This window comes from Salvelinus fontinalis, chromosome 5 (genome assembly GCF_029448725.1).
Source record: "Salvelinus fontinalis isolate EN_2023a chromosome 5, ASM2944872v1, whole genome shotgun sequence".
Lineage (NCBI taxonomy): Eukaryota > Metazoa > Chordata > Actinopteri > Salmoniformes > Salmonidae > Salvelinus > Salvelinus fontinalis.
In genome coordinates, this window is record NC_074669.1 from 46221125 (window position 1) to 46236660 (window position 15536).

At 43.0% G+C, this 15536-nt stretch overlaps 1 pseudogene; it reads left to right on the plus strand.

Annotated features, from left to right (window-relative positions):
- The first annotated feature begins 5450 nt into the window (after positions 1-5450).
- On the plus strand, positions 5451-14958 carry LOC129856097 (heat shock 70 kDa protein-like; annotated as a pseudogene).
- Positions 14959-15536: the final 578 nt, after the last annotated feature.

Consider the following 15536-nt stretch of genomic DNA (forward strand, 5'->3'; position numbering starts at 1 on the left):
TGGACACTGACAATGGGGGGTGGTTGCATCAGATCCCTGGATCTGTAAGAAAGGCTTCGTAAAATACCTTAAGAATGTAACGCTATAAAATGTATGTACTAAATATTTTGAATGAAATAAATGGTTTTAAAAGCAGAATCTCACCACGTTATGAACTCTCGCGTTTGTTCACTCTTAGCGCAGTCTGTCCCTGAGAAAAAAAACTTGCGCAATGTGCGCGCGTATGTGCGTGCGTATGATGTAGTGGCTGTGTGTGTGTGTGTGTGTGTGTGTGTTTCAAAAACAGAAAAAGGGGGCGAGGTGTTTGTTAAAAAAATACCCTTGCATCTGCGCTCAAGGCTCTCTATGCATGGGGGTCGTTTGAAACCAAGGTTTACAATATCTGGCAAAACAGATGCCTAAAAGTCATTCAGCCCAGCGATGTCGAGACCTCCCCACCCCAGCATCTAGATGCTAGCCCCCCGGAGATTTTAGAATATCAAAAGGTATCTAATGTTTAGACACACCCAATCCCATGTGTTTGAACCAAATACCTTAGGAGTCAAAGATTCCTTTGGGAGGATTTTTAGCGCGAAAAAAAACGTCAACCCGGTGCTATGTGAAATCATACCATACTTTCTCTAGTTAGGGGTGGGGGCAAACTCTATTGACAACCGCTACGATGGCTATTCAATGTACAACAGGGGTCTTCTGTAACAAGCAATACGTGTTAAATATGGGCCACAGTCAATCATGACAGCCTCTTTATGAAAGGCCTTTACTTATGACTTAAACAGAATAATTTTATACGCAGCTTATTCATTGATGCTGTGGGATAAGTCAGGTGTTTCTAGGTGGGCTTAAACAATCTACAGTGAAACAAAAGTGTACATTTTACACACATGTTTATTGACTTTTAAAAAGACCACAGTAACATGACAGATATAGTGGAGATGCTCCAAAAATCGGCTATTGGATATTCAATGTACAACAGGGGTCTTCTGTAACAAGCAATACGTGTTAAATATGGGCCACAGTCAATCATGACAGCCTCTTTAGGAAAGGCCTTTACTTAGGACTTAAACAGAATATTTTTATACACAGCTTATTCCTTAATGCTGTGGGATAAATCAGGTGTTTCTAGGTGGGCTTAAACAAATCTACAGTGAAACAAAAGTGTACATTTTACACACAGGTTTATTAACTTTTAAAAAGACCACAGGAACATGACCGATATAGTGGAGATGCATGCTACACAAATCTGCTAGTGGATATTCAATGTACAACAATAGTCTTAGGTAACATGCAATACGTGTTAAATATGGGCCACAGTCAATCATGACAGCCTCTTTATGAAAGGCCTGTACTTATGACTTAAACAGATTCATTTTCTACCCATCTTATTCATTAAAGCTGGGTGCATATCCCAGGATTTACATGACGGAAGGATTATCTACCCATGGAGGGAAAACTTACGGAGCTTTGAGGGAGTGTGCAAGCGTTTTAGCGATCGGATAATGGTCAGGGGCTAACCAGGACCTTTATCTGTAAGAAAGGCATAGTAAAATACATTAATTATGAACGGCTATAAATTGTATGTACTAAATATTTTGAATTAAATAAATGGTTTTAAAATTGTATCTCACCTTCTAACGATAGGAATAAGTCCTTAACTTCTATCACCAAGCATGCCCCCGGAGAAAAAAACTTGCAGAAAAAGCCATGTGCGCGCGTGTGTGTGTGCGTGCGTGTGCTGGAGTGTATGCGTATGTGTGTGTTTCAAAACAAAGAAAACGGGGCGGGGTGTGTGTTCAGAAATGGCCAGGCGTCTGCGCTCAAGGCTCTCTCTCTCTCTCTTTACAATATACGTCAAAACAGAGGCCGACCCCAAAACAAAAAAGTGTGTCTTTGTCTTACGGCCACTTACGAATCATTAACAACATGTCAAAACATAATTTATGTTTTAGGGTCTAAAACAGATGCTGTAGGGTTTTAAAAAGTCAATCAGCCCAGCGATGTCGAGACCTCCCCACCCCAGCATCTAGATGCTAGCCCCCCGGAGATTTTAGAATATCAAAAGGTACCTAATGTTTAGCCACACCAATCCCTTTGTTTGAACCAAATAACTTAGGAGTTAAATATAGCTGGGGTCTAGTCCTAAAAAAAAAAAAACGTCACCCCCCCAGGCTATGTAAACTCATTCCGTACTATCACGACTTTTGAGCCAAGGCCGCAAACTTCTCAACGAGTCTAGTGAAACAGATAGTTTCCTACTGTTAGCCTCGTTTTAGCGCAGTTACACACATGCAGGACAGCAGAATTGTTATCGGACTGACCCGTTAAAAAGATAATCTGGGAAACCCTCCTAATGGACCTTTCTATAGGTTAGTTCGTGAAATAAATATATATATATGCTGTATATTAGATTTAGGATGCGGGGACTTGTTTGAACATTGTGAATGTTATAGCAATATTAAACAGGAGTTATAGGGGTTTTAACCGATGACAACAATGATTATTTTATTTAAGTCAAATGTACATATTCATGTAATTTAAAATGTTCGCAGGATATGCAACATATGCAATATATATATATCTAAACATTAGATACCTTTTGATATTCTAAAATCTCCGGGGGGCTAGCATCTAGATGCTGGGGTGGGGAGGTCTCGACATCGCTGGGCTGAATGACTTTTAGGCATCTGTTTTGCCAGATATTGTAAACCTTGGTTTCAAACGACCCCCATGCATAGAGAGCCTTGAGCGCAGATGCAAGGGTATTTTTTTAACAAACACCTCGCCCCCTTTTTCTGTTTTTGAAACACACACACACACACACACACACAGCCACTACATCATACGCACGCACATACGCGCGCACATTGCGCAAGTTTTTTTTCTCAGGGACAGACTGCGCTAAGAGTGAACAAACGCGAGAGTTCATAACGTGGTGAGATTCTGCTTTTAAAACCATTTATTTAATTCAAAATATTTAGTACATACATTTTATAGCGTTACGTTATTTTACGAAGCCTTTCTTACAGATCCAGGGATCTGATGCAACCACCCCCCATTGTCAGTGTCCAGTTGGTCATCAAAATGGATCTCTTGCCAGGCTCATCAACACTTGGTAAGTTTTCACTCCAGGGGTACATCCTACATCGGGCCTTTTGGTCCTGGTTATGTCTCAAGAAAAGTCGAGGCCAGCGCCTTAACTGTTCGCGATTTTTGAAGAGAATGTCCAGCTTATTCATAAGTGTTATGAAAATTGGATAATCCACCCATTTAAAACTAAACACAGGAATAAAAAAGTTGACATCTTTGCATGCTCTGGATGCTACTGGAGAATTGACAGACTTTGTAGCATTACCCGCATCATAAACTTCACAGGCTAAAATTGTCACTTTGTTGTCAGGGTTATAGTCCATTGAAGCAATTCTTAGAGCCTTGAGATCACTGCGGCCGAGGACCTGTTCTTCCAACGCATAGCCTGGCACAGCTGTGCCACTCAGGACCTGTTCAATTTTACAAAGAGCCAGCCTGATGTTTAGCCATTCTCTCATGCCCAGAGCAGGAGAAAAACTCCCAGGTTTTGCCGGATAAACGGGTTTGGGGCCACTGGCGTTGAAGATCTTTACCGTAGAATCCTCCGGCTGGAATATGTAAGACATATGGCCCTCACTCGTACCCAAAAATCCTTTAAAACATTCTGGAGCTTCACACAGAACTTCCTCAATGCTTTGTTCACTGGGTTCATGACAAGCCGAGCATAACATACCATAAATTGACATATGTGTCATTTTTGTTTAATATTCAGGGGGTTTATCTTGTACAATCTTAAACATGCATTGTTTTGGGGCTTTATAAGGCTTCTGCAAAGCCAGCCTCTTTGAAATGTTCATTAACAACCCCCAACACTAGACATCCAGGAACAGTTTGACATGACACCTGGTCACTTACTTACCCCAAAAAGCCCCCCCCCCCCCCCTAACCATCAGGATGTCCTGACCGGAAGCCCAAATATGGGCATGCCCCCCTTCTACAAACCATTGGGGCATCAATCACTACATAGGGTCATAAATCATGATCTTTTTTTGATTTACGACATTGACAGCTTGACACTTACCCCAAAGACCCCCACCCCAGGCCAGGATGTCCTGACCGGAAGCCCAAATATGGGCATGCCTGCTACAACAGGACATAGGGTCATAAATCATTACATAGGGTCATAAATCAGGCTTGGGTCATAAATCATTACCGGTTGACCTGACAACTGGACCCTTACCCAAAGACCCCCACCTAACCATCAGAATGTCCTGACAGGCAGCCCCTTAGGTTCACATAGCGGTCACATAGGCTCACATAGGGTCATCCATCAAATTTTGACGTGTGACATCTACTTTAATCTCTCTCCCGTGCTTCACGGTTGGGATGTATTCTTCGGCTTGCAAGCCTCCCCCTTATCCCTCCAAACATAACAATGGTCATTGTGGCCAAACAGTTCTATTTTTGTTTCATCAGACCAGAGGACATTTCTCCAAAAAGTATGACGTTTGTCCCCATGTGCAGTTGCAAACCGTAGTCTTTTTATGGCGGTTTTGGAGAAGTGGCTTCTTCCTTGCTGAGTGGCCTTTCAGGTTGTCGAAATAGGACTCATTTTACTGTGGATATAGATACTTCTGTACCTCTTTCCTCCAGCATCTTCACAAGGTCCTTTGCTGTTGTTCTGGGATTGATTTGCACTTTTTGTACCAAAGTACGTTCATCTCTAGGAGAGAGAACGCGTCTCTTTTCTGAGCGGTATGACGGCTGCGTGGTCCCATGGTGTTTATACTTGCGTACTATTCCTCCCAAGGATGAACCGTGGAGGTCTACAATTTCTTTCTGAGGTCTTGGCTGATTTCTTTTGATTTTCCCATGATGTCAAGCAAAGAGGCACTGAGTTTGAAGGTAGTCCTTGAAATACATCCACAGGTACACCTCCAATTGACTCAAATGATGTCAATTAGCCTATCAGAAGCCTCTAAAGCCATGACATCATTTTCTGGAATTTTCCGAGCTGTTTACAGGAACAGTCAACTTAGTGTATGTAAACTTCTGACCCACTGGAATTGTGACACAGTGAATTATAAGTGAAATAATCTGTCTGTAAACAATTGTTGGAAAAATTACTTATGTCATGGACAAAGTAGATGTCCTAACCGACTTGCCAAAACTATAGTTTGTTTACAAGAAATTTGTGGAGTGGTTGAAAAACGAGTTTTAATGACTCCAACCTAAGTGTATGTAAACTTCCGACTTCAACTGTACTTGCGGTGGTGGAAACGTGTTGTCGGAATGCAGCTGTATTGACCCTCTGGGCACAATAAAGTTTGTTAAGCTTTCATAAATGTCTGTTGAGTTTTTTTACTCTGAGAATTAGAACCTAACAGTATTCTGTTCCCACTCGCGGTATCTCTCTTCGGTTACACATGCACGGAATAGCAAAACAGCATAGCGGTCTGGACGCCCCCGCTGCGGTTGGTGAGCAGTTTGTCATATTCTGGTGTCTGATGAGGATTGGAAATGTCAGGGTGAACCTTCGAGCGGTATACATTTGAGCGTTTCGGGTAAAGAGTGCCTTGCTGCTGGGCGTGTGCATACTCCTCACCCTTCCTCTTTTGGCACCATGCAGTGGACCGGGGCACAGCTGGGCAGTGGGAAGGTGGTGGGGAAAGAGTGGGGTTCAGGGACTGGCTTGCTGTGACCTGGCCTGTGGTAGCAACCGGGGCCTCGATCCGGCAGCAGAGACGCAGAATCAGAATACCTATAAGAATTCTACTTCAATCTATTCATATACCTTCTCACTGATGGCAATAAATACTCTTCAAGTTACTTTCTTGGGATTCCCTTTCGTTTTACAGACCTTTGCTCCATTTTCCCTTATGTGAATCTTCTGATGCTTTATGAGAGTACTCTTTACCTTACAACAATCACCATAGACCTGGCACTGGAAATATTTCTCATAATGAATTTCCATGTGCAGGTTCAGATTATATTTGCAAGATAAATATTTGCAAAAAATCCTACATTTCCATTGAATCAAATGTGTGTCAACGTTAGTTTCAAGATGATCTATTACACTTTGTTTTGACTTAAAGCGTTCTACACACACACCATAGACAGGTTCTCTCTCACTAGTATGCACTCTAATCATAACAGAAAACAGGGTGTGAAAGGAATCCCCACAACTTGCTCCAATGAAGACCAGCAGTACCAATTTGACTGACCCGTGGACTCTTTGATTCCGGTGGCATTGAACCTGATAGAAGCTCTACTCGCCACACAATCTACAATGAGGATCACACTGTTTTCACGCCGAACACTAGAATAGTGATTAAATGCAGAGAGGGGCCGAGGTTCACTGGTTGGTTCTAGGGACATGGAACCCTCTCCATCAGGTTCTGTTTTGATCTGTTCCATTGAAGTGCATGGTAGAGAGGCTCCCTGTCCATATTCCTCACTTTCAGTTTGGTAAATATGTGAAGGCTCAGTTGAGTCCTGATTCTGACACAAGCAATAGGGAATATAACATTAGGGTCTTTGGACTCCAGAGCATGAAGCTGCTCTCTACCCATAACTGGTCTTGAGCTCCTGTTCATAAATCTGTGTGGGCTCTGGGTCCTCCTGCCCCAGACTGGGTCTCCACTCATGCTCACAGAGACAAGGAGAGTGAGCTGCTGTAGGTCTGGAGGAAGGATGAAACAGATGACTAAGTGAATTCAGCTGACAACAATAATAAACCAAGACAACATAATTGCGATTTACTTAAAGGGTGTATATGAAACAAGTGATCATGGAGAAAGAAACCCTTCACCAGGCACCACAGTATTATTTTTCTGTCTATTGATTAAAATGATATCCCTAAAAATGAATCAAAATGAATTTTGAAACAACAGTTTGCAAAATACTCTTGAATGTTCGGGACGTTTGGCGTTCTGAAAAAATGGCCTTTGACGTCACTAGAGGAACCAGTCAATCAACTGCAGTATTTTAACCAGAAAATGTATAATAATCACAGTAGAAAAACTCATCATGAACTCATTTAGGCCTACTGGAACATGACAGGCAGCCAAAGGTAGGCTACCTCTTTTTATTGTGTCGTGTCTTTGCTATGGATTAAGTGATATGACATGCTATTTTTAAAATAATTTCTCTGTCATTAATATTACCTGATTAAACTAATCATGTAAACGTAATTAACTAGGAAGTCGGGGCACCACGGAAGAATGTTTATAGAGCTTTTGTCTTCCGAACAAACTCTTAAAGATCTGGTCATCTTTTATATTAATAGCAGTAATCGTCACCTTATTCAGTCTCATCTGAACGTTGTAAAATTCTTGATTATCTTCACGAACCCTGGCTAAAAAGTTGAATCAGCAATACAAAATTTGGTGTAATTATTTGTTTACTAAATACCTAAATAATCACACAGAATTACATATACACAGGATGGATCATACATTGATTACTAATTATGTCTTACAAGAAAATGTCCCTAGCAGACGGAAACGATATGACAGCTGGTTACACAAAGAAAGGGGGTTGGGTTTGAATGAAAGCGCGGGAAGACTGAGGAACAAAAGGATTGGGTCTCTATCGGACCTATGCTATCGTAAATACAGAATCTTATGTATTCTAAATAACCGCCGATTTGGAAAAGGAAAATGCAAGAAATATTTACTCTGAGCTGCGCTTCGATAGATTGGTCATAGATGGAAGGCTGGGCTGCCCAGCAGAGATCTGTCACGTTTCTGACCTTATTTCCTTTGTTTAGTCTTTATTTAGTTGGTCAGGACGTGAGCTGGGTGGTAATTATCTATGTTGTCTGTTTCTATGTGGGGTTTCTTGTTTGGCCTGATATGGTTCTCAATCAAAGACAGGTGTTAGTCATTGTCTCTGATTGGGAACCATATTTAGGTAGCCTGTTTTGTAGTGTGTTTTGTGGGTGATTGTTCCTTTTCGTGTGTTCATCTGGTCTGTGTTCACTAGTTCGGGACTGTAGCGTCTTCGGTTCTTTCTGTCAGTTTGTTGTTTTTGTTCGTTGTTTAAGTAGCATATTAAAATATGCATTATCATCACGCTGCAGTTTGGTCCTCCCTTCTTTCACCCGAAGACAGACGTTACAAGATCTCCCTTGAAGAATATATATTTTGGTAGAATGGATACATTGTAGTACCCTGTCTCCCTGAAGAGATTGTCCGGCCTTTCCTAGCCCACGTTTACAGCTGCTAACTCGACGTCTAGGATGTATCACTTCTTTAGTGAATAAGAGTTCAAAGTTCATACCAAGTTGCCATACTATAAGCTCATGCTATATTTTGGCTGGTATAGTCGAAATTCATCCTTCCAGCGCGTCGATCGTCACCAGACGTTGAAATTCCCCCTTCTAAACATATGGACATCAGTCCTCACGTCCCTGGGAACACAATGTTAATTTTGTTAGGTTGTAGTTGTTCAACCATTCGCAACCAGAGCTCACGTTAAGGTTGGCTTAGTTCTGTAGTTGATATTAGCCCTTTTAAACATATGGACAGCAGTCCTCACGTCATTGGGAACACAAGGTTGACTTTTGTCAATGGGGTTTTGTAGTGGTGGAGAGAAGGGCGTGTTTCATAGTTCACAACCAATGCCTGTTCATTTGGGCGGGGCCACTGAGTGAGCATAGTTCACTTATGAAAACAATTCTATCATTTAGAAGCTAAAATTACACTTAATCTTTTTACAAATAGTTTAATATTTAAACGTTTAAATTGCACAACAATTCCATGTGAATCTGATAACTAGAATGTGTAGACTTTCCAAGAAACAGTTTATGTCGTCCTATCATCAGTAATAATGTCTCAGACGACAACTGATCTGACGTCATATTCTTTAAGTACCAACGGATACTTTCAACTGGTTGGATTACCGAAATATGGTTCCGTTCCCAACCTTTTGATGTTACCAGACTCTCTCTATGTTAACAATGGGCTTTCCAAGAGTCAAATCTGTAGAGAGAGAAAAGGGGGAAAGGTATTTATGGAGGTCATAAACTTAGGTGAAATTAGATTGCTATTGGTTTTGAATAGGCTACTGGGTGGATGGGTGGTTGGTTGTTGAGTTATTTTCTAACAGTTGTTTGCCCTGCTAAAATGTTTCATATACACACACTTTAATCAATTAACGTAACTAACCTAACCTAACCAAGCAGACACATCGATGGCCCTGAACGAACTCTATCTGACTCTCTGTAAACTGGAAACCACACACCCTGAGGCTGCATTCATCATAGCTGGGGATTTTAACAAGGCTAATCTAAAAACAAAACTCCCTAAATTCTATCAGCACATCGATTGTCCGACCAGGGCTGGCAGAACTCTGGACCATTGTTATACTAACTTCCGCGACGCATATAAGGCCCTCCCCGCCCTCCTTTCGGAAAAGCTGACCACGACTCCATTTTGTTGATTCCAGCCTACAAACAGAAATTAAAACTACAAGCTCCCGCGCTCAGGTCTGTTCAACGCTGGTCCGACCAATCTGAATCCACGCTTCAAGACTGCTTTGATCACGCGGATTGGAATATGTTCCGCACGGCGTCCAACAACAACAATGATGAATATGCAGATTCGGTGAGCGAGTTCATTAGGAAGTGCATTGACGATGTCGTACCCAGAGCAACGATTAAAACATTCCCAAACCAGAAACCGTGGATTAACGGCAGCATTCGCGTGAAACTGAAAGCGCGAACCACTGCTTTTAACCAGGGTAAGGTGACCGGAAACATGACCGAATACACACAGTGTAGCTATTCTCTCCGCAAGGCTATCAAACAGGCTAAGTCCCAGTACAGAGACAAAATTGAATCGCAATTCAACAGCTCAGACACAAGGGGTATGTGGCAGGGTCTACAGTCTATCACGGATTACAAAAAGAAAAGCAGCCCCGTCGCGGATCAGGATGTCTTGCTCCCAGACAGGCTAAATACCTTTTTTGCCCGCTTTGAGGATAATACAGTGCCACTGTCACGGCCCACTACCAAAACCTGCGGGCTCTCCTTCACTGCAGCCGAGGTGAGTAAAACATTTAAACGTGTTAACCCTCGCAAGGCTGCAGGCCCAGACGGCATTCCCAGCCGCGTCCTCAGAGCATGCGCAGACCAGCTGGCTGGTGTGTTTACGGACATATTCAATCAATCCTTAGCCCAGTCTGCTGTTCCCACATGCTTCAAGAGGGCCACCATTGTTCCTGTTCCCAAGAAAGCTAAGGTAACTGAGCTAAACGACTACCGCCCCGTAGCACTCACTTCCGTCATCATGAAGTGCTTTGAGAGACTAGTCAACTACCATATCACCTCCACCCTACCGGACACCCTAGACCCACTCCAATTTGCTTACCGACCCAATAGGTCCACAGACGACGCAATCGCAACCACACTGCACACTGCCCTAACCCATCTGGACAAGAGGAATACCTATGTGAGAATGCTGTTCATCGACTACAGCTCAGCATTTAACACCATAGTACCCTCCAAACTCGTCATCAAGCTCGAGACCCTGGGCCTCGACCCCGCCCTGTGCAACTGGGTCCTGGACTTCCTGACGGGCCGCCCTCAGGTGGTGAGGGTAGGTAACAACATCTCCACCCCGCTGATCCTCAACACTGGGGCCCCACAAGGGTGCGTTCTGAGCCCTCTCCTGTACTCCCTGTTCACCCACGACTGCGTGGCCATGCACGCCTCCAACTCAATCATCAAGTTTGCGGACGACACTACAGTGGTAGGCTTGATTACCAACAACGACGAGACGGCCTACAGGGAGGAGGTGAGGGCCCTCGGAGTGTGGTGTCAGGAAAATAACCTCACACTCAACGTCAACAAAACAAAGGAGATGATTGTGGACTTCAGGAAACAGCAGAGGGAGCTCCCCCCTATCCACATCGACGGGTCAGTAGTGGAGAAGGTGGAAAGTTTTAAGTTCCTCGGTGTACACATCACGGACAAACTGAATTGGTCCACCCACACAGACAGCGTTGTGAAGAAGGCGCAGCAGCGCCTCTTCAACCTCAGGAGGCTGAAGAAATTCGGCTTGTCACCAAAAGCACTCACAAACTTCTACAGATGCACAATCGAGAGCATCCTGTCGGGCTGTATCACCGCCTGGTACGGCAACTGCTCCGCACACAACCGTAAGGCTCTCCAGAGGGTAGTGAGGTCGGCAGAACGCATCACCCGGGGCAAACTACCTGCCCTCCAGGACACCTACACCACCCGATGTCACAGGAAGGCCATAAAGATCATCAAGGACAACAACCACCCAAGCCACTACCTGTTCACCCCGCTATCATCCAGAAGGCGAGGTCAGTACAGGTGCATCCAAGCAGGGACCGAGAGACTGAAAAACAGCTTCTATCTCAAGGCCATCAGACTGTTAAACAGCCACCACTAACATTTAGCGGCCGCTGCCAACAAACTGACTCAGCTCCAGCCACCTTAAAAAATGGGAATTGATGGAAATTATGTAAAAATGTACCACCAGCCACTTTAAACAATGCCACCTAATATAATGTTTACATACCCTACATTACACATCTCTTATGTATATGTATATACTGTACTCTATATCATCTACTGCATCTTGCCATCTTTATGTAATACATGTACCACTAGCCACTTTAAACTATGCCACTTTATGTTTACATACCCTACAGTACTCATCTCATAGGTATATACCGTACTCTATACCATCTACTGCACCTTGCCTATGCCGTCTGTACCATCACTCATTCATATATCTTTATGTACATATTAGTAGTTGCGGAATTGTTAGGTTAGATTACTTGTTGTTATTACTGCATTGTCGGAACCAGAAGCACAAGCATTTCGCTACACTCGCATTAACATCTGCTAACCATGTGTATGTGACTAATAAATTTGATTTGATTTGATTTGATTTTGACCTGCTCTATGCAACTTTATATCTGGTTTAGACCGATATCAAGCAGCCTCCGTAGCTTCTCGTTCTCTTCCTTTGAACGATAGATTTCTTCCTGGTATTCTGCCACCGTTTTATTTAACAGCCCCAAATATCTCATCAGCAGCTGCTGTTAATCGTTCATTGAGAAGCACTCGCAGCAATGATAATTTAGCCATTTTCGCATTATGATAGTCGTTGTTCTGTCCTGTCCGAACAAAATTCCACACGTACTCTCTTGTTACAGAACAGCACAAAATAATGAAGCGCGCATGCTCGGTTGCTCGTTTATCCACTGAGCGGCGTGACAAAAGTTTCATTACCGACACCTGCAGTAGAGTCTGTGCAATGGGTTATCTGATTCAATCGTGGTGTCCATAAAGCGACTAGTTGCAAATATTTTAAATGAATTGATCTATGAGTAATAATAATAATTGCCTTTAGATGTTATTCAACGTTGGATACTTAAGCAATAAGGCCCGAGGGGGTGTGGTATATTGCCAAAATACGATGGCTATTGGCTGTTCTTAAGCACGACTCAACACAGAGTGCCTGGATACAGCCCTAACCGTGGTATATTGGCAATCTACCACAAACCCCGAGGTGCGTTATTGCTATTATAAACTGGTTACCAATGTAATTAGGTATACGGCCTGATAGACCATGGCTTTCAGCCAATCAGCATTCAGGGCTCGAACCACCCAGTTTATAATAATAAATGATTGATTTGTCAAAGTTCATTGCACAAATATTCTTCCACAAGTAATTCTGGACAGGTCTCCGTGCTTCTGTAACCGAAAGACCCCCGCACAGGAAGCTGTGCACTTATTGGTCAGTATAGTAGAGCCCTGCTTTGCATGAATTTGAAGCCCGAACCCTACCCATGCCCGCAACGTTCAAGCCTTATTCTATCCAGGCCCGATTGCTTCTGCCAAATTTAAGGCCCGGCCCGGCCCCGCCCGAAACCCAAAATCAGAAATAACTTCCTCCATTAGTAAATCCATTAGCTGCTCCTCTCTGTCTCACTCGCTCTCTGCACACTGCTTACTGTGCATACGCTCTGCTTATGGCAGCTCTGGGTCTGTGAGTATCCATGGCAGCGTCGGTGTAACAGTATAACTTTAAACCGTCCCCTCGCCCCGACACGGGCGCGAACCAGGGACCCTCTGCACACATCGACAACAGTCACCCACGAAGCAGCGTTACCCATCGCTCCACAAAAGCCGCGGCCCTTGCAGAGCAAGGGGCAACCCTACTTAATGTCTCAGAGCAAGTGACGTAACTGATTGAAATGCCACTAGCGCGTACCCGCTAACTAGCTAGCCATTTCACATCCGTTACACTCACCCCCCTTTCGACCTCCTCCTTTTCCGCAGCAACCAGTGATCCGGGTCAACAGCATCAATGTAACAGTATAACTTTAAACCGTCCCCTCGCCCCGACACGGGCGCGAACCAGGGACCCTCTGCACACATCGACAACAGTCACCCACGAAGCAGCGTTACCCATCGCTCCACAAAAGCCGCGGCCCTTGCAGAGCAAGGGGCAACCCTACTTAATGTCTCAGAGCAAGTGACGTAACTGATTGAAATGCCACTAGCGCGTACCCGCTAACTAGCTAGCCATTTCACATCCGTTACATCGGCTCTGCTTGAGCTGCTCTGCTCAATAACGAGATGAGAGAGTAGTTAGCTGAGCTACTTTTCATCACTCTAAACTCCGACATAACTCAACGAACATTACTATTTTCGGTTAAATAATTTATCCTGTTGTTTATTTGAAGAGATTGAAGCACTTATGACACCATGTTATGATTTTAGTCAGATATGACTGTACTGCACTGTACGGGGTCGGGTCGGGTAGCAGAGCTCTACAGTGTAGTCAGAGAGTTGAGAAATGTCGAGAAATCAAAAAGGATTATCTAAATTGGTGAAGTTTGTTCAGTTTCAAACATTGACTCAATGAGAACACTAAAGAGAGAAGAAAGCAAGTAAAGAGAAGAGCGACCTTATGCTGCTGCCCTATACCTTTCAACGAGACCTCTACGTTCATAAACTGTAAGTAACTTTCATTATTTTCATAAATGGCTGTAACAATTATAGGCTATAGGCTTTATAGAAATATAAAATTATGCAATGTTGATTGTGTAGACAAAGCCTTAGCTAAAACATTATAGTTTGTTAGAATATTTGGTTTGAGCTATCTGGAATCCCCCCTGCCCCACGAGGAATCCCTCAGCTTGAGGTGACCTTTGACATTGACACCAACGGCATTCTGAACATATCAGCGGTGGACAAGAGCAAGGGCAAAGAGAACAAAATCACCATCACCAATGACAAGGGCTCAGCAAAGAGGACATTGAGAGGATGTTGCAGGATGCCAACAAATACAAAGCTGAGGACAATGCACAGAGGGAGAAAATTGCAGCCAAGAACTCCCTGGAGTCGTACACCTTCAATATGAAGAGCAGCGTTGAGGACGACAACATAAAAGGCAAGATCAGCGAGGAGGACAAGAAGAAAGTGGTGGGCAGGTGCAACCAGGCCATTTTCTGGTTGGAGAACGACAAAGAGGAGCACGAGCTTCATTCATCATTACCAAGCTGTACCAGCAAGGAGGGATGACCACCGACACGGTCTAGCTCTAGTGCCAGCTCCCAAGGCTCAACCATTGAAGAGGTTGACTAAAGTGAGGGACTTGTATAATGGACTTTTCCAAATGCATTAGTACAGTATCTCTGAATATGTTTTGCTATTCAGGAAATACTCATTTCTACTGCTTGACATTATAATGCCCTTTTATGGCTCAGAGCTATTCGGGAAGTGTTTATTTGTGTTGGTTGAACTGTAAAGAGACAGTAGATAACCCTTTTCTCTAAATGGGTGGAGAATAATACTTTTTTACATATTCAAATATGAAAGAAACACACTGTTGATGTTAATATGTCATTTCATACCATATTGCATTGGTGGACATTGAAAATAAAATGTATTGAAATAAGTGTATAGGTCTGCTGGCTGTTTCCTTCTCATCGTAGCAGATTCTGTACTCACATAAAACGTTTTCTTTTTTACACAATACCATGAAATATAGTAAACAAAACTTTGATCAATGGCTAAACCACCAGAGAGAGAAGAGCAGGTGAAGACACCATAATAGCCACTGTTTATCAACTCTATTCTGTGATACAATCATTATGGTCCTTCTTGGAAAAAGAGGCACATTTCTGGTTATCCCAAAAGTAAAATTGTCACATTTATGGAACATATTATACCTATAAAAAAAAACAAATATAGGTCACATTTTTCTTACTTTATTCTTAACGTGGTCAAGCTCAGAGAACCAAATATGATTGATTTGTAATATTTAATATTCCTTCGGTCACTGAAGGAAAGTACCAGATGAAAACTATTATTTTATTCTAATGTACAGTACCAGTAAAAAATTCTGGACACACCTACTCATTTCAGGGGTTTTCTGTATTTTTACTATTTTCTACATTGTAGAAAAATAGTGAAGACATCAAAACTATGAAATAACACATGGAATCATGTAGTAACAAAA